The 22882-nt window shown below is 42.1% G+C and overlaps 1 long non-coding RNA gene across 1 annotated transcript; it reads right to left on the bottom strand.

Moving 5' to 3' along the window:
- Nucleotides 1-1337: 1337 nt before the first annotated feature.
- On the bottom strand, nucleotides 1338-22643 carry LOC141416438 (uncharacterized). Its single transcript, XR_012441161.1, has 3 exons — nucleotides 22516-22643; nucleotides 4335-4434; nucleotides 1338-1491 (listed from the first exon to the last, which is right to left on the bottom strand). It is a non-coding gene; the product is annotated as an uncharacterized lncRNA (long non-coding RNA).
- Nucleotides 22644-22882: the final 239 nt, after the last annotated feature.

Genomic DNA, 22882 nt, shown 5'->3' with positions numbered 1-22882 from the left:
AGTAGAGGCCTAGTCAGGTAGGCAAGGGGCCTGAGCAAGCTAGAAGCACTCTGGTGGAGGGTTGCCAGACCTAGCAAAGATAAATACAACAGTCCTTTGTTTCTTTGTTCAGCCACCCTTCTCTAGGGTGTCTGTTGGAAAAGGGAAGAGAGAAGCAGAATCTAACTACAGCATTTGCCATTCTGTCCAGTAAGTACAAAAAATTAAATGAGACGAGTGAAACTGTAGAAATAGGTATCTGCCTATATGAGTCCAAGAGAGGGCAAATTTTGGATCCATATGGAATTCTTTTTTCACCAAGAAATTAAGTTACACTGAAGAAATATGGATATGGTGATGGACACTAGAGACAGCAAATTTATATTACTTGCTTTAAAGAAATACAACTTAGCTGTGACAATGTAAAGCCTATTAGAAGGTAGGGGCATTTAGTCTTTAATTTTGAGTCAATCAGGGTGAATTTATTCCTTGTGCAACACATAATTTTAACCTTTTATTATGCAAAGCTGACAATTTAATTTAAATTGTGATAGTGTGTTTGTCTGGCACAATTAATTTTAATATTTCTTGCTGAAAGGTAGAACATCTTGAAAAATTTGCTAAAGTTATTTCAGACTTGAACCTGGCTAGCTAGCAAAAATCCAGCTCCCATCAACAGAGGATTTTGAAAAACTGACAACACAAGTGCCGATTTGGTAGCAGTGTCAGAGGGAGATTTTCATGTCAACAAATTCACGTGTGAGAGGACATTCTTGCTGCCACATCAGCGATCCCATCACAGGGACCTCCCAGCTCTACTCATGTGACATAGTGCCAGACATGTACTTAGAACACAGTAAGGTTACTCTTCCTCTCTCCGCCAATATTTGAAGGTCTAAGGCACTCGGGGATTTAGCATGAAGGGCCTCTGTTACCACCATCATCTCATACTGCCCTCTTGCAGCTGAACCAGCAGCCTCCTGAAAATTATGTCAAACACACTTGAAATAACCGGAAACAGGGCACCAGTGATTAAATCAAGGAACATTACAGAATGCAAATGCACAGTGCCAGAGTTAAGAAGAGGGCTGCACTGTGTCTTGAGATTCGAAAGAGAAACCCAAAGCCCACCTGGTTGAAATGATTTTCCAACGTCCACCAGGCAGGCCAGAGGGACTCCTGAATCCTGGACCACAAAAGTTAAATTTTTATTCAGTTAGTCTTTATTTATTTTATTATTGTTTTACTGGGAACATTGTGATACTTACAAAAGTTCTTAGAATATATCATAGTTGAATTCACCCCCCCACCCATCATTCTCCTTTATCCTCCCTCACCCTCATCCCCCACTCCTGGAATAGTTTCAGCAGGTCTCATTTTTCCACTTACTCAGTTAATCTCAAAATGCAGTTTCAAAGTCCAGCTCTGCTTTGCTTTGGTTTTAAGTTAGGTTTTCTTAAATTGAGGTGCACCTGTATTTGTGTTTCCATCAGTAGCTTGAATTTTAAGATCCTGCATGAAAAAAAAATATTGTGTAATTTCTTTCACTGGGAGTCCCCAAATACCAGGTCTTCATAATCCTAAAGCCATCATGCGGGTTAGAAGTCAAGGCCAGTCTCTGGGTTGATGTGCCTGTGCTGCCATGCCTGAAACTGGACTTCTGTCTGGTACTGTCTTTTTCCTGTCTCCCAGACACCAAACACTCTGGAACATAGAAGAGCAAGCCTCTCTCTTTACTCACACTTGGAGGCGGCTTTTGGAGGAGAGCCAGCCCTTCTCTCCCTCTGGGGCATGCCACAGCACCCACTAGGGAGCTGGCCTGGGCGCAGAGCGCCAGTCAGTGCGCAGGCGCAGGACTGGGCCAGGTCCCTGCACTGAGGTCCTGACGCAGAGCACAGGCTGGGGTCAGTGGATGAAAGAGGCCATCTTTCCCATTACAATTAAGCGTGGGTTTGGCTTTTTGAAAGTTTGAGGTTCGGATCCCCAAATGAGATGGAATAAGAAGACTTGGGGCTGCGTGAGTGAACCTGACTCTGTGGGAAGGAGAACCTCCCAACTGCACTGCCTACAGGCTCCTCCTCCCTTTCTAGAGCACATCTTTCCAGAGATACTTTGTGCATGTAAGAGCAGAAGTATCTGTGTCGCCGTAGGTGTAAGCATATGATGCATACATTTACATTTTAATAATATGAAGAGTGGTAGTAATTGGCCTGTATAGAGCTCTCACTCTACTTCTGGCACCATTTTAAACACTTCATGTGTTCAAATCCATTTAATCCCAACTACCTAAGAGGTAGATATGCTATGACTATTCCCATTCTCTTGATGAGAAAACTGAGGTCCTGAGTGGTGAAGAAGCTCTACTAGTGTAGTAGAACTGATTCATGGTGGAGCCAGAATTGAAACCCAACAGTCTGGTTTGGAGGTCACAGTCTCAACCATCACACTCCACTTTCTCTCCCCAGCTGCAGTGTGAGGAGTTTGGGTGTCCACTGCCAACCGACAGCTTCCTGTCCCAGAGACAGCATCCTGCAAATCAAGGGCAGATGGACAGCAGGCAGAGTACGGGCCTGCCCGTGGCACCCCAAGGCAGCCACAGTCTGGACATAACAATTTGTGGAGTTTAATTAACAGCACACTCTCAGGAATGCCAAGAACAACAGAAACTCCATGGGTTGGTGCCTTAGGGTGGAAAATCAGAATTGAGGGGCATTTTGTTGCCATCTTTCAAGTTGCTGTGCACTTCAGTGGGCAGAGCTGCACTTGCTGGATCTGGGCAGGAGCGCACTCTAGATTAATTACACAGATGGGTGGCTTTGCTCAGAAAAAAGCCAGGGCATGGTTTGAGGGAGTGACTTGTGCAGCCATAAGATTGGGAGGTAGATGGCTCTCTCTGAGCTAAATGGGTCCCTGAGGAGATGAACCTCACATACAAAGTGAAAATGATATGAATGGGTTTCACCAGGTGGAGGGTCACTTCTTGCAATGCTTGTAAGCCGTGATTTCTTGCCAGTGATGCTGAATTCAACTGACAAACTCTCAGAAAGTTTTTGTGACAGAGTGCCCCTGGGGCTGTGAGACACACGCTGGCTTTGAACATATAAAAGGTTAACATTTGAGGTCAATAACTTGGAAAGATCCTTGAATACCGGAGGCATTAAGGAGAGGGCTGTGGGGTTCTGTGTACTTTCTAGTTGAGATGTATCTTTAAAGCAAATTTGTTTCATGTCTGCAACCAGCTGTAAGCTCTGTGACCTTCTTCCTGCCCCAGCAGAGGGTGAAAGTAGGCCAGCCGGTGTTGTCCTTGGGCCAGTATACCTCACTGGCCACCAGCCTTACATCCAGGTGTGAGGGTGTGCTCTGTTTCTGCAGCCCACTTGCTAGCACTTTGGATAGGAAGCTATGCTGAGACTGGGAGCCACATGTTCACCAATCACATCTCTACTACTGACTTCTGACAAGACATTGGCAAGCCAGGGTCTCTGAGCCTCCTTTGAGTCCTTTGTGAAGAGGGGCAGAGATGTTGTTAGGATGGGGACAGTGGCAGAGGAAAGCACCTATAAGCCATGAAATGCTGGATAGCCATTAGCAGAATGTTAAGGCATAATCTAGCCAATATATCTGGTCCTTCACATGCTCCATTTGATTTTTTGGTTTGTTTTTACTGTGCTAATAAATAGACATAACATAAAATTTACCAGTGTAACCATTTTTTTAAATTTCTTTTATCCTTTTGCCCCAGGCCCAGTCAGTTCCAAGAAGTAGCATCATATGGACATCAGGAGCCATGGTCTGTAATGGCTGTGTAACCACTTGCAACTTTTTGAATAGGAAATGCTCCCCCATAGGTCCATGTGTTGAACACTTGGTCCCCAGCTGGTGGCACTATTTTGGGAGGCTCTGGAAACTTTAGGAGGTAGAGCCTAGCTGGAGTAAGTAGGTCACTGGGGTGTGCCTTTGAACGTTACACCTGGTCCCTGGTCTCGCCCCACCTCTCTCTGCTTCCTGGGTGCCATGAAGTGATGATATTCCTCTGCTGCACACTCCTACCTCCGTGATGTCTGTCCTAGCACACGGGGCCAAGCAGCCTCTTGGACCAAACCCCTGAAACCACCAGCCAAAGTAAATCTTTCCTCTTTTCAACTGGTTCCCTCAGGTATTTAGTTACAGCAGTGAGAAAGGCTGAGTAACACAGCATTTTAGTTGTTTCCTTGTGATAACTTCATACTTGGATCATATTCACTCTTTACCATTTCCCTTTCTCACCCCCCACCCCCTCTCCCTGGTCTCTTTCTTCTTCTCTAATAGTCCTCCTACTTTCACACTCTATATAACAACACACAGGTGATACTAACCTTTCTGCATCCAGCTCATTTCACTTAACATGATGTCCTCCAGTTCCATCCATTTTCCTGCAGATGACATGATTTCATTCTTCTTTATGACTGAGTAGTACTCCATGAAAATGAAATGCAAACAGGGATCATTTGACTTCTTCCTCTCCTATTTGTATCCTTTTTATTTCTTTCTCTTCCCTAATTGATCTAGCTAAGATTTCAATCATGAGACCACTTTAAGTCTACAATTCAATGGCATTGAGTACACTAACAATATGGGGCAACCATCAATATTGTCCATATGCAGAGCTTTTCAGTATCTCAGATTGAGACTCTGTACCCATTAAACAATAACCCCCCCCCATTCCCTGTCTCCCTAGTCCCTAGCAACTACTGTTGTAGTATCTGTCTCTAACAATTTTCCTATGAGGCACCTCATATAAGCAGATTCATATAATATTTGTTCTTTTGTGTCTGGCTTATTTCATGTAGCATGTTTTCAAGATTTATCCATGTTTTAGCATGTATCAGAATTCCCTTCCTTTTTAAGGCTGCATAATATTCCATCATACACAGGCACAGACATTTTGTTCATCTACTCAACTGTTGATGGATGTTTGGATTGTTTCCAATTTGTCTATTGTGAATAACACTGCTATAAACATGGTGCAGTATATCTGAGACCCTTTTAAATATTCTTTTGAGTATGTACCAAGGAATGCAATTGCTAGATCATGTGTTCATTGCTGGATTCTAAGCTTAACTCTTTGAGATCCTACCAGACTGTTTTCTACAGCAGCTGTACAGTTTTCCATTCCCGCCAGCAAGAGTGCCAATTTCTCTACACTCTTGGAAACACTTGTCCTTTTCCATTTTTGACAACAGTCATCCTAATGGTTGCAAAGTGGCAGTCCCATCTCCCTGAGCTGAAAAACCCATGAGCAATAAGGTTGTCTGCTTACAGCTGGAACTGTAAGGAGTAGACATGCCCCAGCGTCCTTTTTGCAAGTTTTTCTCCAAAACCAAATGGTTTTCCAGGGAGGAACTGGGAAGGGCACTTGGGAAGAGAGTCACTTGACAATTCCGGCTGTTTGCACAATTATTAACTTAGTCATTCTTTCACTCATTCATTTATTATTTCCACACTTATGGAATACCTACTTTGGTGATAAGGAGCACAGAGGAGTTGTATTAAATGCTGTAGTAATTCGGTTTTAGACTCCACAAAGGAACCTCAGGAGTCTTCTTGTTTAACACCTATTCCACTCAGGAATGTTGTCTAAAACTAGAGAGACAGGAATAGGATCCAGGTTTCCAAGTCAGTGGTCAGTCAGGAAAGATGCAGCCTGAGCCATGAGTAGAACTCCGGTAACTTGTGGGGGAATAGGCTTACCACAAGGGCAAGTGTTTGCAAGGAAGCACTCTTTTCTTACAGCTCACTCAACAGTCCAGTCACTTGATCAGCCTTCGAGATTTGAATGCAATAAAACAAGTGTCAAGTAAACCTGATTAGATAAACCCGGAGTACTCACACAGTCCTTCTATTGTGATAACTTGCCACAAAATGTCACATACGGGCTGTGTGCAAAGGGAGATAGTGCTGGCTTGGAATTTGAGAGCCAAGCAGGAGTGTATTTGATTTCAATCTAGGAAAATCCCAGAGGACTAAATTTGGAGGATTTATGAATACCATAATGTCTTTGCAATTGGATTTCATCAAGAAACACACAGACTTATTTTCTAGCTCTTGCTGGGACATTTCAACTATATTAAAGGGCAACGAGAAAGATGGAAACAGTGGCTAGAGTGCAATTCACAGACATCACTTCCACATATATGTTTATTTTATTCTAGTTAATGCTCAAATCTCAGGAGTTCAGAACCAAACTCGACTCAGGCAACATCATTTCCTAAAGTCCATTCTCTTCTATTACCCTTACACCCTCCAAAGCCACACATAGAAGCAAGATAGACCTCAGCTATTGCAATCAGGGACAGAGCAACATTTTCTTAGATCTGATTGGGAATTTTCAGAAAGTTTCCCAATTTTCTCATATGCCATCACAACATCCGAGATGATGGATGGAGAGTAAGATTAAACACACTTACAGTAAACTTTCTGATGGCAACAACCCTAGCTTCCATTCCATCTGTATTGTTGATGCTTTCCCTCATTTCATATTTTGCTACCATTTTTCTGTGCATGGAAGTACTTGTCAGAAGTAATTAATGTCTCAAGTATGTTTAAGGGTTTTTGTGTAAAGATTGTTACATTCAGAATTATTCTGCAGGGTGTTACAAGACCCTTAGTTGTACCCAGGGTCCCCTCCTCCTACAGCAGGATGCCAGGATCTTGAAGGGAAGTAGAGGGCTGGAGCATCTTGTAGCCAGGGTAAATGAAAGGGACTCGGGTGCTTGACACAGCTCTTTTCTCTACCTGTCCCAGAGTATCTTGTATTCCTGACACTGGATCCTAATGCAAATCCCCTCTCATCCCTAGCCTTTTCTCTTCTTACTCATTGCTTAACGATCTGAATATATTCTGTCATGTTCTCGACCTGGCTTTCAGTAATACCCTTACTAACATCTTCAAATTCAACCCTATCTCATTAGCCTAGCCCTTTCTCAGTAACCTGAGAAATCCCACTGTTGGGGCTGAGCAAGAAGAGCCTAAATGTCTTCCTTTATACACAGAGATGACATATTTTTAAAATGTTTGTGATACATTGGCATTTGAGGATAATGAGTAAGGCGTGGCTAAATTTAAGATTTAATTGAATACACCATTGCTGCAAAATATTTAGACCATTGAGATTACAGTCCTCAGACTAATATGAGACCCACTGCAGTTACCAGAGGAGGGTGAAGAGACTCTCTGGATGGGTTGTTGAGGGCATCATTTGAGGGGAAGAGATAATAGAAGGTGATCTTCCAACTGTAGCATTGGGTAGTTGCGATCATCTTCAAGACCGAATTGATAGGAACAGTCCAGGTTATTGTCAATATTTTCCAGCTTGCAGTCACACAAAAGCAGATGATCACTCAGCCACTGAACCATTGAGCACAAACTGCAGAGGACTAGGGCGGTTCTCTGTGGGATCATGCATGCACCCTGCTCTTAAGAAGTTTCTGACCCCACCTGGACAGAGGTAACTCAAATACTCAGGAAGCCCAAGAAGTCCAGGGAGGAGGATTTGGAGTGGCCTCTTAACCTGCAAAGGCAAGTCTTCTCTTCTGATCTAATGAGGTCATGATGCATAATTACGAGGTAGGACTTTCTTCTCTTGGTTTGTTACAGGGCAGGAAGATTTTCTCCTCTTTAAAGAGGAAGCTCTCTTAAGATGTCCCCATTCCCCTCACCAACCTCCATCCATGCCCTCACTCTTCATGGGAAGTCACTTGTCTTTCTGGTTGGTGTATGGAGAGAAGAATCTGGATCAGCGTGGCTCAACTCCTATTCATTCCTTCTGATTCAGATCTGCTTGCAAGCCAAGCCTATACATTCTCATAGAGAGGCATAGCTCTGTGGGGAAAGTCTGCTCTGACCTCGACTGGAACTAGGTTGATCCTTGCTGGTGAAAAGTTGTTAACAGAACCTTTTTTTTCTTTTCTTTCTTTCTTTCTTTCTTTTCTTGGTGGGACTGGGGTTTAAACTCAGGACTTCACACTTGCACAGCAGAGGCTTGCAAAGCAGGCACTCTACCGCTTGAGCCACACCTCCAGTTCATTTTTGCTGTGGTTACTTTGGAGCTGGGGTCCTGCAAACTATTTCCCCAGGCTGACCTTGAACTGCAACCCTTCCAGTCTCACCCTCCCAAGTAGTTAGGATTACAGGTGTTAGCCACCCTGGAGCCCAGCTATTAGCACAACCTTTAAGCTGCAGATCTAAAGCCACCCTCTCCAGCAAGAGTACTGGTAATAAAGCTGATGTTTTGATCTCCAACTGTTGACTGCCTGCATCTTTCTGTCTGTAGATTTTTTAATTCAGGTGGAAGAAATGGGTATTATATATAAGCTCCCTAAATTCTAAATAGTTTCAACATTCAGAGGAAACTCTTTACCTTTCTTTATCCTAACCATCCTTAATCCAACATGTATGTGCATGTATGCACATGACCAGCACACACACACATGCACACACACACACATCACATGACATTATCCCTCTTGTTTTAAAGTTCCAGTCTGCTGCTCTCTTCCTCTAGAGATCCTGGACACCTAACAAATCAAGCTGGATTATCTGGCCTAAGAAGGATCCTGGCTGCCTCCCACTGAGTGGCAATTTATCATTGTGGAGACTGCCATGGACCATGTCCTACTTTCAATTATATGGGTGTGGTTCATCCACCATCCAAAGACACAGGCTTTTCACTGACCCTTATCTTCTGTGCAGTAGCCCAGGGCTCTCTAGTTCCTCTTTGCCAGGTACCTGACCTTATTTCCGTTCCAGATTCCTGGACTCATTACCTTAAACCTCAGTGTTGGAGCCCTGATCTGCTGAGGACTGGCTGGTCATTTATAAAATAGAAGCATTTTCTGTTGTTACACTCAGCATCAAGGAAACAAGACTGTCTCCAAAATCGGGTCAATGTTGGGTCAGATAATCGCAGCCTGGAATTTTCAAGTATCTCCAGTAGCTGGTCCCACAGTCTTGTCTATTTCATGTGCAAGGCAGGAGAGAGTGATGATTTTTCTGACAGTTGCCAGACCCAGGGCTCTGTTAAAGATAGGATGTGAATTTCAAGTATGTCCCCCTATGGTGGCAGTGAGACAAGTCATTCTCCATTTGCACGTGGCTCCTGATGGCTGGGAACTGCCTACACTCCTCCAGCTGCGGGGGCCAAGGGGCTCAGAAGGGGGCCTTGACCTGACTGTCCTTGCTTCCTGGCAATGAGATTTGCTGAAGAACTTCAGAATATATTCACTGAAATTCAAATGAAAATACATTAAATGGGTCACACAGGATTGTCAGGTGCACTTGTGCCAGGTGCGTGAGGTAATGACACCCATGGAATGTGCAGTGCACAACCACTTAGGCATGAGCAACAGCCCTGGTGTCATACAGGGAAACCAGCCAGCTGACAGACACTTCCTCATGGAGTGGTACATTCTCAAGCCTGGTTTTTTCATGGTGATGGTACTTAGGCCCACATAGCTGTAGTTGGTGAATGGCATTATTCCTGCCTCTGCCCCTATTTCACAGACGAGGAAATGGAATAGAGTCTTAGATATCTTAGCTCAGGTGTTTCCTGCAGTGACACTTCATAAATGACAGCACCAGGACTCACACTCAAGTCTACGTATGCTGAAATCTGCCCTTCAATAGATAATGGCAGCCAGGCTGGGGAGGGTGATTTTCAAGGCAAAACAAAGATTGATCAAGACCAGTGTAGATCAGACCCCGTTATGGGGCCTTGCCCAGTGCTGCTCCAGACAGACCCTGGTTATAGATGAGCAGACAGGACTCCCATACCTCAAGTCAAAGTATAACTTCAGACAGAGTATATTTGAGTTGCCAAATTCTTGGCTCAGCTAGTAAGGGGTAGTCAGGAAAGGCAGAAGATGTCAGTGTGAGCCAAAGTGGTTGCGGAAGGTTTCTTCCTAGAGGAAGAAAATGTGACATGCGTAGAAAATATGGTTGGTATTTGGAGAAGCCAAGAGTTATTGAATATCACTTTAATTCAATACTGCCAAGCATTCTCAATATACTAGACATGATAGGCGAGGTTAAAGAAATATGCATTTTCTAGTTTTTTATGACTTAAATCTAGTTGATGAAAAAGGATGTATAGAGAATGACAGTGATCAACTCTAGTAAATATTCAACTCATAACTAAATTATGTTCCATTCTGATATCTCCAAGTATTGGAGCATTTCCAAGATCAGTTGGGGATAATGTGTGAACTTGTCCTTGACCAAGACTGCCGTGGGCTTCTGGTGGGGATCCTATGGGATGATATGTCTAATCAGGTGCTTATATGCTGTTGGTGGTAGAGATGATATAGTATAAAAACCTGTTATCACAGTTACTGGTACATGGAAAGAGCACAATAAATGTCACCTCTTCCATGATGAGGACTTGGGGTCTCTCTGTCTTGTTCCAAGGGTCTGCAGGCTCCTTTCCTACATCCACCATCTACACAACACAAAGCAGGACTGGCAGTCACATCAAATCTTTCTATCTTCCAAGGCAGGTAAAGGAAAACAGGAACAGGAGCCTAAGCATCTCCAGTGATGCAGCTTTCTCTCAGCAGCCTCCCAACAAGTTATCCTGTATCTTTAGCGCCTCAATCCTACAGAAGAGGTGTGATAAATTCTTTCTCAGAGTGGCATTAATGACTGATAGTGTGATAAAGAGTCCTCCATTAGCAGGAATTTTCCTGCTCTTTTCCCCAATCTGTGTGTCAAGAGAAAACTTGGCTGCCTAGGACAGACTCCCACTAAACCCCACAAAGCACTGACTGATCAGCTTGCTCAGGAGCTCAGCTTAACATTTTGAATCCTGTGGCCAAAGACTGTTTTGTTTGCTAGCTTTCAGCTTCTCTCCTTACGTGGATAATCTAGGGAATTCCTCAGAGGATAGCAACCTTCCATTCTTTGGTCCTGAACAGATGCTAGAAGGTCCTCTGACCTCTCAGTCCTTTATCATATCCAAAGTGAAGTCTACAAATCAAAGTACTATGCTCAGAGCCCTGGCCAAGTTGAGCCTGTTAGTAACATTGAATTTCTGAAATTCTCCCTCTAGTTTCTATTGCTTGAAACTCTGATTTGAATGCAGTTCAAGAGGTACCATAATTTATCCTTTGACTGGCCTGATTTTTTGTACTGATAAAGATTTGCTGATCTTGTACTGATTTCAGATTAATCAAATTATCTTTAATTTGTGTGAAAAGGATATATAGGCAGCATTGCTGTTGTTCACTTTCACTGTAGCTCATTCTCACCCACTTAGATACTGGATTTCAGAAAATCAGGGCCATTTACTTATGTCAAGGGCACAGTTGGGAAACTGCAAGGAGAGATAAAGATGATACTGAAACCAGGGATAACTCTAAAACATGTTTTTGCATGAATGCCCATGAAATAATCATGCCCATACACACATGCCTGGTCTGCAGAGTTGCTTAAAGAGGCTCCCTTCAACCTGAAATATATCCCTGGCTCAGAATTAGCCCTGGCACAGATGTGGGGAGAGACTGGCTCAGGAGGTCGGAAGTGCTCCCCCCACCCCCATTCTGAATTTTAACAGTTACCCAGAAGGTTCTGATGCAGATAGTTCGTGAATTACACTTTGAGAAACTCTGAAATAGACAGCTCCAGGGTTTTTCAGCTGTACAATATATATACAACCTGTAACCATTCAACTTTGTGTATATTTTCTACATTCATAGCCTGTGTATGTATGCAAGGAGACTATAGACCATCTGTCTCTCTCTACTGCATATATGGATTCCACATGTGCCTCATTTATAATAGAACAACTGGATTTTATGTTTTCAGCAAAATCAAATAAATACAGTGCATGGATTTGAGTATTTTCATTCCTTACTTGGCTCAGAAGAGGAATTTAATTTATAAAAGATGACTGGAGTAGCAAGCACACCTCCATGTCTCCGAGAACTAAACACAGAAGCATCTTTGAGCTTGACTTCAGGGACATTTCAAACAAACTCAGGGATTTTTGTTGTCCAGATGGTTCTTCATCCTTTCAACCTAAAACCTGGGGTTTGTCCTTCCAAGACTGATGACTCATAGAGACTTCCAACACCACGAAGTTATTAAATTTTCTCTGCCCGCCTTGACCAAGTAAAAATGATTCTTTTTCCTCCTCTGTTAATCACCCACCTTTAGGGGTGGCAATAGGTTTCCACCTTGGAGAGACTGACCACAGGAATGGCAGAGAGGGACTTTGAGGCTCTACATGAACTTAAAGAATTGTGATCTGGATTCTTATGGGTTAGTGTGCAATTGTTTCTGTGTCACATATTTGCCAGCCCTGGGATTACTCCTGCAAAGACCTACTCTTTTTAAAGATAATTTTAGACATTAGACATTTTAGAACTAAGGTTTAATAAAAACTTCTGTCTCTTGACTCCACATTTTTATGTTCTTCCCAATATTTTTGTTCATAATAAATCATCCATTCTAGTGAGGGTGGGAATGTTGATGGTGGCAAAATGTTACCTCTCAGTCTCATTCTTCCAGATGACCTATTCATATTTGTAGCAGAGGCCTTTTCTGTATAATCTAAACAAGCTTTTTCAACAGTAGTGTTTTGGAGTGGAACAAGAGAAAATAGTAATCCTGTGCCAGGCGGTTGGGCAGCTCTTATGGGAGTGCAGACCTTACCTACTCAGTGTCCCTATTTCTGAGCAGCATTCTCAAACCTTTGGTAGCTTATAAGACACCCTACATTCACTGGTTTCCTTCACCTCCTGACCCAATCTGTAGATTTGCCAAATCTGCTAGTTCTAAGATTCATGAACACACAAACAACAAATAACTTTTACCTACAATGATGTATATGACTCTTCTTCCAATTGTGAGGAAACCCACAAGGAATGTGTTTCCTTAGGGCTTTTGTCCTATACATGATTCATTGGATTTATTTTGATGGGAAAAGGGAGGGAGAAAGATGGAACAAAATGGAAGTAAATATTATGCACACCCAACATCTTTGCTATCATACAAGCTAATTAGTGGTCAGAATCAAGGTGATGGGATAGCAGGAAAGACAGGAAGGAAGGGAAGCAAGATCTAGCTGCATGAAGCTGAATGAAGCAATTGGGTGATAATTCTGTTCTCATAGCATTCTTGTTACATTGTTCTCTTGTAAAGAAGAATCAACAAAAAAGATGATGCTTGAGGTATTTAATTTAGTGAATCTCACTTGAGACCAAATACATCTGACTGTAGTCTGACTTTTTTAAATGCAAACACTGTGCTCGGATTTATTAATTTTTATGGTATGAATATTTAAATACTTCCATCCCAATGGTATCATTTCACATGGAGCTAATGCACTTAAATTTTTAATGAAATGAGTAGTCAACCATTAGAAATAAAATATTGGTATGAACTGTTGGGCTAATTGGGGAAAGTTATTGTGCAAGCAATCAGAGAATTTAAAAAATGAATAGAAATCAAATGACCTAATTATTGTTGGCCCTTGACATTCAAGAAGACACTGTCTAATATATCTCCTTTACTTTATGAACAATTGCTTTTTTAAAATGTCCAAAGAAAATTATCACTGTAAATCAACTCTTAGGTAGGAAACAGGAGCCAAAAAGCAATATGACCATCAGAAACAGTACTTAACTGCTTAGTTCCTGCTACATAAAAGGGGGTGAGGGCTTTAATTCATCCCTCAAACCTGCTTTTTCCTGGATTCCCCATAAGATACCGTAACTCAAACTGAAGATAAGTCTCCCCCGAATTTCAGGATACCTGTGCTCTTATAAAGGTGTGTATAAATGTAATTGTAGTCACTTTAAAGACTCTTGGCTTGAAGACACTTTGAAATCTTTTTAAGTGGAAGAATTATGGCTTAAAACAAACCCTGGCATTCCTTTTCTGTGTTTGATTGTCTTAAAGTGAGGCATATATTTCTTGGAGTCAAAGGCTTAATCTTAAGTAATGAGGACCACTGCAGTTCGCCAATCTTTTTTTTTTTTTTTGGCTGATCTATCTAGAAATAAAGACCAGATTCACTGCCACCATAGTTTTTGTTGGCCAATGAATTCCTAACTTCTGTTCAGTTCAAAGTGAATTGATAAACAGAAGAGGCAAAAAGAACGATGACCCATAGAAGAGACAAGTGAGCTCAGATTCCTTGCTAATGTAAAAGGAACATGACAATTTGGTGAGCAAGGTGTGTATGTGATTCTTCAAAACAGGCAGTCTCCTTATGGATTAGCAACACTCATGGTGCCAGGGGCTCAGAGAGCAGCAAGAATAGAGTGGAGAGGGTAAACTATTGGCATTTTGTAGGCAGGAACAGAGACCAGAAGAGTGACGGATTGAAGATAGTAGAAAGAAAAGAGCTAAAGTGATGCACTGGGGCAAGGGAAGGAAGAGGAATGTGGGTTAAAGCCAGGTACGTGGGAGGCAAAAACAGTGGGCCGAGTGTGGAAGAAAGATCAAGAATTTGACAACTGATGCCCCTGAGTGCTATGATTCTACTTTATATGCATATGAGTCACCCGGGCATTTTGTTAATATGCAAATTCTGATTCAGTAGACCTGGGGCAGGACCCATAATTCTGCATATCTACCAAGCTCCCAGAAGATGCCATTGCAGCTGGTGGGTCAAACCATGCATCAACTAGCAAGAATAGAGGACCCCAGTTTCATCTGTTGTCAACGTGAAGAACGTCCGTATCAAGCAACAAGTTATTTATTGTCAGTTGTGTACTTAACAATCTGCTAAGTACTGTGAAGAGTTCAAAGAGAACTCCCTTGTTCAGGAACTTAGTCTCCTAGAGGATATAAGACATGCAAACACAAAACCACTAGAGTAAAACAGAGGACACTGTGTACTGTAGAGCATATGTGTGACGGGAGCTTTCAGGAACAGAGAGGGACCTGTCTAAGCATGTTAGAGCTTAGACAGGCAGAAAAGAAGGGAAGTGGCCTTAAATTTAAAGTAAAAACAGAGAAAAATGGTGTGATATGCAGGTGCCAAAGAACTCAGAGCTTCTGTGGGGCCTCAATATCCCACTATAACCACAAAGAGTGACGTCCCTGGGTTGAAAAGGCTTAGTACAGTTGGGTCTGTCTTTGGCTGAAAAGGCAGGTATGTCTCAGAATCTCCAGAATGCCCAGCACATGACTTTAATGGTCACTCAATAGGTGATTGACTCATTGTCAGAGCTGTCCAATAAACCACAGAGCAGCTACCCTGCATATTAACTAACACTCCCCAATATGGGCATTCTGGTCCCAAAGATTGGAAAAAAAATACATTCCCATTGCAGCAGTGGGAGAAATACGTAACTAATGATTGTGACATGAAAATCTATTTAAGATATTCATTTTTCTATTTGCTTTTATTGCTAAGTGGAACAAAAATATAACTATTGTTTCTCTTCTTGCTCTCCTCTTAAAAGACCAGCCACACATGTATGCTAAGGTCCAGACTGTGGGTTCTAGAGGTTTTGCCTGATAAACATGAGTGTCCTGGTGTCCTCGTCTGTTTTGTATTGCTATAATGGAATAGCACAGACTGGATAATTTATAATGAGCAGAAATTTATGGTCTTGGAGACTGGGAAGTTCAAGTTGGAAGGACCAAATCTGGCAAAGGTATCCCATGTGCACAACAGGGAGCGAGAGAGAGAGCCAAACTCATTTTTACAGCAATATGACAGTGTTATTCTGTGTACCGCTTACATGATCTAGCTGAATTTCTACCCCACCCTACTCTTGTTTATCTTTGAGGATGGGATGTATGAAGTAACAGTTTCTCAAAATTGGTTAGATCTAAGATGGCTGCCAGAATAACCTCCACATGACCTCTAACTTCATTATAAGTGAATTTGCATACTAACACATCTACCAGCCCCCATAATAGGAAGTACCAAACCATAAAAGTTGCAAAATGAGGTTCAGAAAGGTGAGTTCAGGGAAATCTCTGTCTACTCAGGAAGACATGTGAATATTCCTCCCGTTTTTTAGCCTGCACTTTCTCCACATTTCTTTGGCCCTCTATCTATGACCTCCCACCCCCAGAGAGTTGAGAAGTTGATTTGTGAACTAGATCTCCCTTCCTCACTTTTCAGCCTCTAATAACCTTGTGCTGTTAGCATTAAGCCTTGGTCTCATCTTCAGCTGAATTCTTAACACCAAATGGAAAAAGATATCCCTTTTTCAGTCCCTATCTTAGAAAAGGGCTTGACAAATTGTAGGTAACAATAATGACATTGGGAGGGGAGAGCTCCCATCACCTAATCACCTCTTAAAGTCTCACCTCTCAATACTGCTGCACTGGGGATTAATTTTCCAACATATGAACTGTGAGGGACACAATCAAACCATAGCACTCAGTAACTCATCCAGGACCAGAAGTGATGAATGTTCCTTCATCCAAGAAAGACTGATATTTGGGCTGAGCCTTGTAGGATGAGGAAGAAACTGCCAGGTGGCACAGAGGGCCGATCTAGAAAGAGGCAGCAGCTCTAGGGGGCGACTGTAGTGGAAATGCTTGTGTTAGGAAAGCAATACACTATGGATTTGAACTGAAACTTGGAGTCCATAAGGGGCTGTGATAGGAGGTGAACTTGGCACAATAGGCTGAGGCCAAGCTGAGAGACACCTTGAATATCAGGCAGGAGAGTGCAGACATTATCTTGTACACAGTGGAATCTAATCATGACTTCCCTAACTTGGTTGGAAAAATGTGCTTCTACTCCCACTGGCATTTGCTTTGGACCATGATTAGGAAGCAATGATATCTTTCAGTGGAAATTTTTGCCTTCATTTTTCCTGAATTATGTAGTAATGGAGGTCGAAATCAGAAAAAAGAAACCAGAGGTGATGTGGCTTCATGACTTAACTGCTGTGAAACTTATGTGAAGAGGCAACTTTCTTGAGCCACAGTTTCCTCTTTTGGAGGGTCATTTTGGCCCAACAAATTTCACATTCTCACAGTGCTAGCTCCTGAGAATTCTTGTGTTCCAAATATGTACATTATCCACCCAGTCCCCCAGCGACCCCCAGGATCTATAATCAGCTCTGTTGCAGTTGAAGAAACTAAGGCTCAAAGAATTTAAATAATTGGCCTAAGGATACAGGTAGCTAGTAATTAGCAAAGTTGGGACACAATCAGATTCCAAACTTTTAACCTAGACTTAATTCTGCAACAACTTTTACTACCATCTTAGGATAAAGAAAGCATCAAAGTCAAATTTATTTCCCAGAACCTTTAGGATGTTACCTCTTAATTCTTGTGATGCTTGGTCCTCTGATATTGGAATGAAAAGACCTTAAACATCAAAGCTCACTGGTGTGCATTGAGACTGTGGAACTCACACAAAGCCCATTCCAGAAGTAGCAGGCCCTATTATATTTTAATAATGCAGCATATTAAATAGGGGATCTGATCCCATCCGTTTTCTCTTGTTTATAGTAAAGAGTCTGCCTCTCTCTGCTTCTTTTATAACTTTACATTTCACATTGACATTAAAAATAAGTATCACCGGGGCTTGACAGAGTTGGGGATCAGGGAGGCATTTGGGAAGCTGACTCATACTTCAGAACAAAGATCTAGACTCTGATGTTTCCTGGAGGGGCTTTGAACATGTTGCTTCAGAAAAGTGTTTAAAAATGTTAATCTCTCTCATGATTAACACAGACTTGATATTTTTAAGAGAAAAATGGTGATACTAAGTTATAAAATAGGATTGAAAAATTAAAACCAAAATGGTATCAAGAATCTTAAAATTAATTACTCATACTCCTTAATTTAATAACTCACGTCCAGGAACGCACTTTAGGGAAATAATCTGGTATTCACAGAGATATGGGCACATGAATTTTGATCTCAATATTACTTTCAAAACTTTTTAAAAAGATTAAAACTAGAAACAATCCATTCAAACTTAGGGAAATAGTCAGAAAATAAAATATTATGGAGCCATTAAAAATATTTACACATGCCATCAATGGAATTAAAACAGAAAGAAACTACCCAAAGAATATAGAACAATCAGATACCGGGAAGAGGACCACAGGAATCATACCTGTTTTATGCTTTTATATCCAAGCTGACCAATGGGGACGCAGAGCTCACACCAGAATTAAAAATACAACTCTAAACACAGATGCGAACAAGAGGCAGGCCTCCTGAACCTTACCCTAGATGCCAAAGGTGACCAATAAGCTGCCTCTGAACTCAGACATTGTCCAGTCAGGATTGGACACTCTGCAAGGCTGAAGAACTTATTTGCATAAAGGACCCGGATAGGGACTTTTGGCTGGCATTCATCTGATAGTAGATACCCCTTTTCCTTTGTTCAGGGAGCTGCCACCTGACTTGCCCTTGGTCAAAGCTGTATCTCCCCTTCTGGCTGGAACAGATGTCCCAATAAAAGCTTTCCCTGTATCCCTCTGGGTCCAGTCTTGCTTCTACAAGAACCCAAGAACCCAGCCCCAGTAACTGAATGAGGAAATGCTTGTTGTATAATTTTAAGTGGGAACAAAGGAGACATAATCTAATTATCATGTCCCAATCACATAAAGAACTGCATAGAAAGTGGAGAATATACCAAAACACTAACAGAATATCTCTGTGGGAAGGGTAGAATATTGGATTAAAAATGATTTTATGCTCTGTTCTAAACTTACTGCAATTTTCCAAAATTTATACGATACAATATGCTTCTTTTATAAGTAAAAACAAGAAGGATAGAAAATGTTGCGTATGTCAGGAGTGGTTCTACATGCTTGTAACCACAGGGCTTGGGAGCTGAGACAAGAGGTTCAAGAGTGGGCAGCTCTGAGTCAGAAAAAGGAAAGAAAAAGTAGTATTAATAGCAAAAATGATCTCTCATGCCACACCCCCTTTATTTATGTTTGGATCTGTCACCTTATATGGGCAAAAGTTGTATATTATAACTTGGAGTGGACAGGATTGGTTCAACAATTATAGGAGGCCCTTTGCAGAGTTGTGGCTTGGGGAGCTGGTGCTGGGGTTTGAAATTAATGCAATCTGAAGTTAATGCATATGTCCCACACTTAATCACCAATTCATATGTTAATGATATTTGGAGGTGAGGCTTTGGGAGGCAATCAGGATTAGATGAGGTCATCAAGGTGAGGTGCCCATGATGTCATCAGTGGCTTTATAAGAAGAGGAAGAGAGACCTGAGCTAGCAGTCCTTGCTTGCTCTGTGTCACCTTATGATGCCCTCAGCCATGTTTTGATGAAGCAAGAAGGCCCTCTAGGTTCCCACCTGGCTTCTGAGGTGAAGGACCAGGGCTCTGGTCCAAGTCTGAATTTTGTGGGGTTGAAGAAGTTACTGGATAATGCTGGGGAACAGACCTAGAGAGGGACAGGTTACAGGCAGTTTGCCTAAATTAAAGTGATTCTCACTGGAGAAATGAAAGACCTTTCAAGAACCATAGCTCTCACTCAGAGAGGAACTTTAGAGATGCACAAGTACAACCCCCTCATTTGATAGATGAGGAAACTGATTCAAAGGAGGTTGAATGACTTTGTTGCAATCATACAGTGAGTGACCAAGACTGCCAGCCTCCAGTCCGGTTTGTTTTCCCCTGTCTGATACTGCTTCCCTCACTTTGAAACAAATGTCTCTGTGGTTTTAATAGTTGTTTGCCACAATGGAAACTGTGAGTTGCCTCTATTCTCATAGCAGACATTTAGTGCAGGCCCAGGATAACAGACACGGTTAGTCAAAACGTGCAGTAACACTATTCCACTGTCTGAACCCATTAGATCCTCGATTCACCCCCATCCCACAGACAGAATGGCAATGACTCCAGAGGTCAGCACAGTGTTTGGGATCTTTGGAAGCAATCTGCATTTTCAGAAGTCATGAAGGTTAAAGCAAGCTAACATGCCACTTTCAGAAACTTGACTCAGTGCCCTGGGGTAGCAATGTTCTTAAGTCCTTTGTGGAAATGGCTTCACTCTTTCCTGGCCTGGGGAATAGACCAATGAGAAGTAAGGATCAGTGATGCTTAACAAGCAACTCAAATAAGGAGAATAAATCAATAAAAACAATACAGCCAGGCCCTGGTAGCTCAGGCCTGTAATTCTAGCTACTCAGGAGGCAGAGATCAGGAGGATCAGAGTTTGAAGCAAGCCCTGGCAAATAGTTCATGAGACCCTACCTCGAAAAACCTTTCACAAAATGGGGCTGGTGGAGTGACTCGAGGTGTAGGCCTTAAGTTCAAGCCCTAGTACCACACAAAAAAAAAAAAGTGCGGAAATGCCTACAAGAATGAAAACACTGAATCTAGCAAACAGTGGGGAAAATGGGCCAGGGATGGAACTTGTCTGGAGGCAGATGGACAGACATAGGGACTCACCTGACTGCCTAGAGAAGTGGAGGTGACACTTGTACTTTCAGAACTAGACACTGCTCTGCTCTGTGTGGTTCCCAACTGTGCCTACCTCATTCTAGTTCCGTTGGTACCTGGAATCCCAAAGGAGTAGTAGCAATATCTAGAAGTGATGTCATGTGGATGGATATAGCAACATTGTGGTGATGGTGACCAAAATGAAGACAGTCAGGTAATAGGGAAGGAGCCTCCACCCAAGGCTTGAAACACAGTGTAATCTATTGATGACAACAGAGATCACCACTGTGACAGCTGCCACAACGACCATTTGTGAGCTTCATTTCAGTTCTGTCTGAGAATCCAGGTTTGCAATAATTATAGTAGAGAATGCTTGGACTACTACCTAATATGGATTTGTGATAGCTCATTAAAGTAAGATTATTGCATTATTCATCTTAAAGTAGTTCAAAGAGAGGAATATGAATGTACTCAATATAAGAAATGATAAAAGTTTACGGTAGTAGATATACTATCAAATGTATGCACCAATCAAAACATTGAGTTGTACTTCATAAATACGTACAAATACTATGTATTGATCAGAAAATTTACTTGTAGAAAAGTGACAAAGCTTAATTCAATTCAGTATGTATGACATGACACATATTATATGAGCTACTTGATGGAGGTTTAGAAAAAGCAATATTTCTAAAAGGGCTGGGGGTATGGCTCAAGAGATAGAGCAGTGCCTAGAAAACAGTGTTCTGTCCTCATGGAGTTTACAATTCAAGGGAAAAGAGAGAGTGAGCATTATTTACAAGTGTGGCAGTTTTCATAATGGGGAAATGAAAGACATTGAGTGCATATAGCAGTATATGTGAACCTAGATGAGGGAATCCAAAGTAGACCCCACACACATGCACACACAGTGCTCCATAAATTTAGCTGATATTTTTGTTATTACTGATGGTCTAGAAAACATGATTCAAAAAGGCAAAACCTGATTTTTGGATCTATGAAATGGGAAGAAAAGTGTATAAGCCACTTGCCATTCATTCACTAAAATACAGTTTTTAGCTTACATGTATAAGGCACTATACTCAATGATATAGTACAAAACATATGAAGGTCCCTACCTTCAAGGGGCTCACATCCAGTAGGAAAGAAATACATAAATAAATAATTGCAAAATTGTGTAATAAGAAATATATTATGTAATGCAAAGGCCTGCTTTTCAGGGTCCCCCAGATGCCCATGTGCTAAAGGCATGATCACTGGCTTGTGGCACTGTGGGGAGGTGGTAGACCGTTCAGGTGGTAGGGCCTCTGGAAGGAGGTTAAGTCATTGGGGGTGTGCCCTTTCAAGGGGATGTTGAGACTCCAGACCCCCCTTTCTCTTTGCTTTCTCTCTGTCCACCATGAAGTGAATGAATAGGCCTTCTCCACTATCTTGTACTGTGTCACCAGAGGCACAAAGCAACAGGGCCACGTGATCACAGACTGAAACCTCTAAAGCCCTAAGCCAAAGTAAACCTTTCAACCTTTTAAGTTGATTATCTCAGGAAGTTTTTCACAGTGATGGAAAGCTGACTATCACAGGATCCAAAAAGTCTACACTGAAAAAAGGAAAGGAGTTGAGTCTAGAAGGATCAGTGTTCGTATAGGGACCCTTTTTTTATTACCAGTTTTCCCCTGGGTGTGGGAAGCTTGGCAAGATAACTTCAATTTTTGTGATCCTATCTCTATATTTTATCTCTCAATTCAATCATTTAATGCATTGCAAAAAAAAAAAAAACGCCAGAAAGGGTTCATTGCCACACTAAAGCTACAGAATTTTTGGCCAGGAAAACAAACCCAAAACAGGCATAGTTCTTATAGAGGAGTTTGCTATAAAAACAACCATAAAACAGCCCATCCACAAAGACTACAACTTAGGGTTGCTCCAATCAAAGTGTTTAAGATTACTCTAATCATTCAAGAAGTTGAGATCTTTCTGTCTCTTGATCCCTGTGCCAGTCAGTGAAAGCCTGCAAGAGTAGGAAGCCCCATCCTGTGGAATCCCATTTTCCCAGATGTCACCCACAGGCAGAATTCTTCTGTCCCTTTTCTGTACATCCACACCTGGGATCCAGAGGCCAGTATCTTAATGGCAGAGTTTGTCTGAGATGTCTTACCTGGGGGTAAAGGAGAAAAGAATAAAAATCCAAGGAAAGTTCCAAAGTCCTCCTCGGGGAAGCGAAAGGATGGTTTTCTTCCTTTAAACTTGCACATGGCCAAGAACCTGAGTCTCTTCCAGCTTTCCAGCATCTTTTCTGCCAGGAGCTTGGGCCAAGCCACAGGGAGGCTCAAGCTTGAGTTGACTAGTAGCCCAGAGAAGCACGGAGTCATTTGATTCCTCCCACGGGCTCCTCACATGGACAGAGTAACTGGTTCTGCCAAGCACACGCCCCTGGGGATTTCCCTTGTCTGACCCTGTGGGTCACCCTACAGTAGAAGGGAAAATTAGTCCCTGCTACCTCCAGCTGGTTCAGCAATCAATTG

This window comes from Castor canadensis, chromosome 14, assembly GCF_047511655.1.
Source record: "Castor canadensis chromosome 14, mCasCan1.hap1v2, whole genome shotgun sequence".
NCBI classification, from domain to species: domain Eukaryota; kingdom Metazoa; phylum Chordata; class Mammalia; order Rodentia; family Castoridae; genus Castor; species Castor canadensis.
Note: the sequence above shows the minus strand (reverse complement) of the source record. Positions and strands in the feature narration are given on the sequence as shown.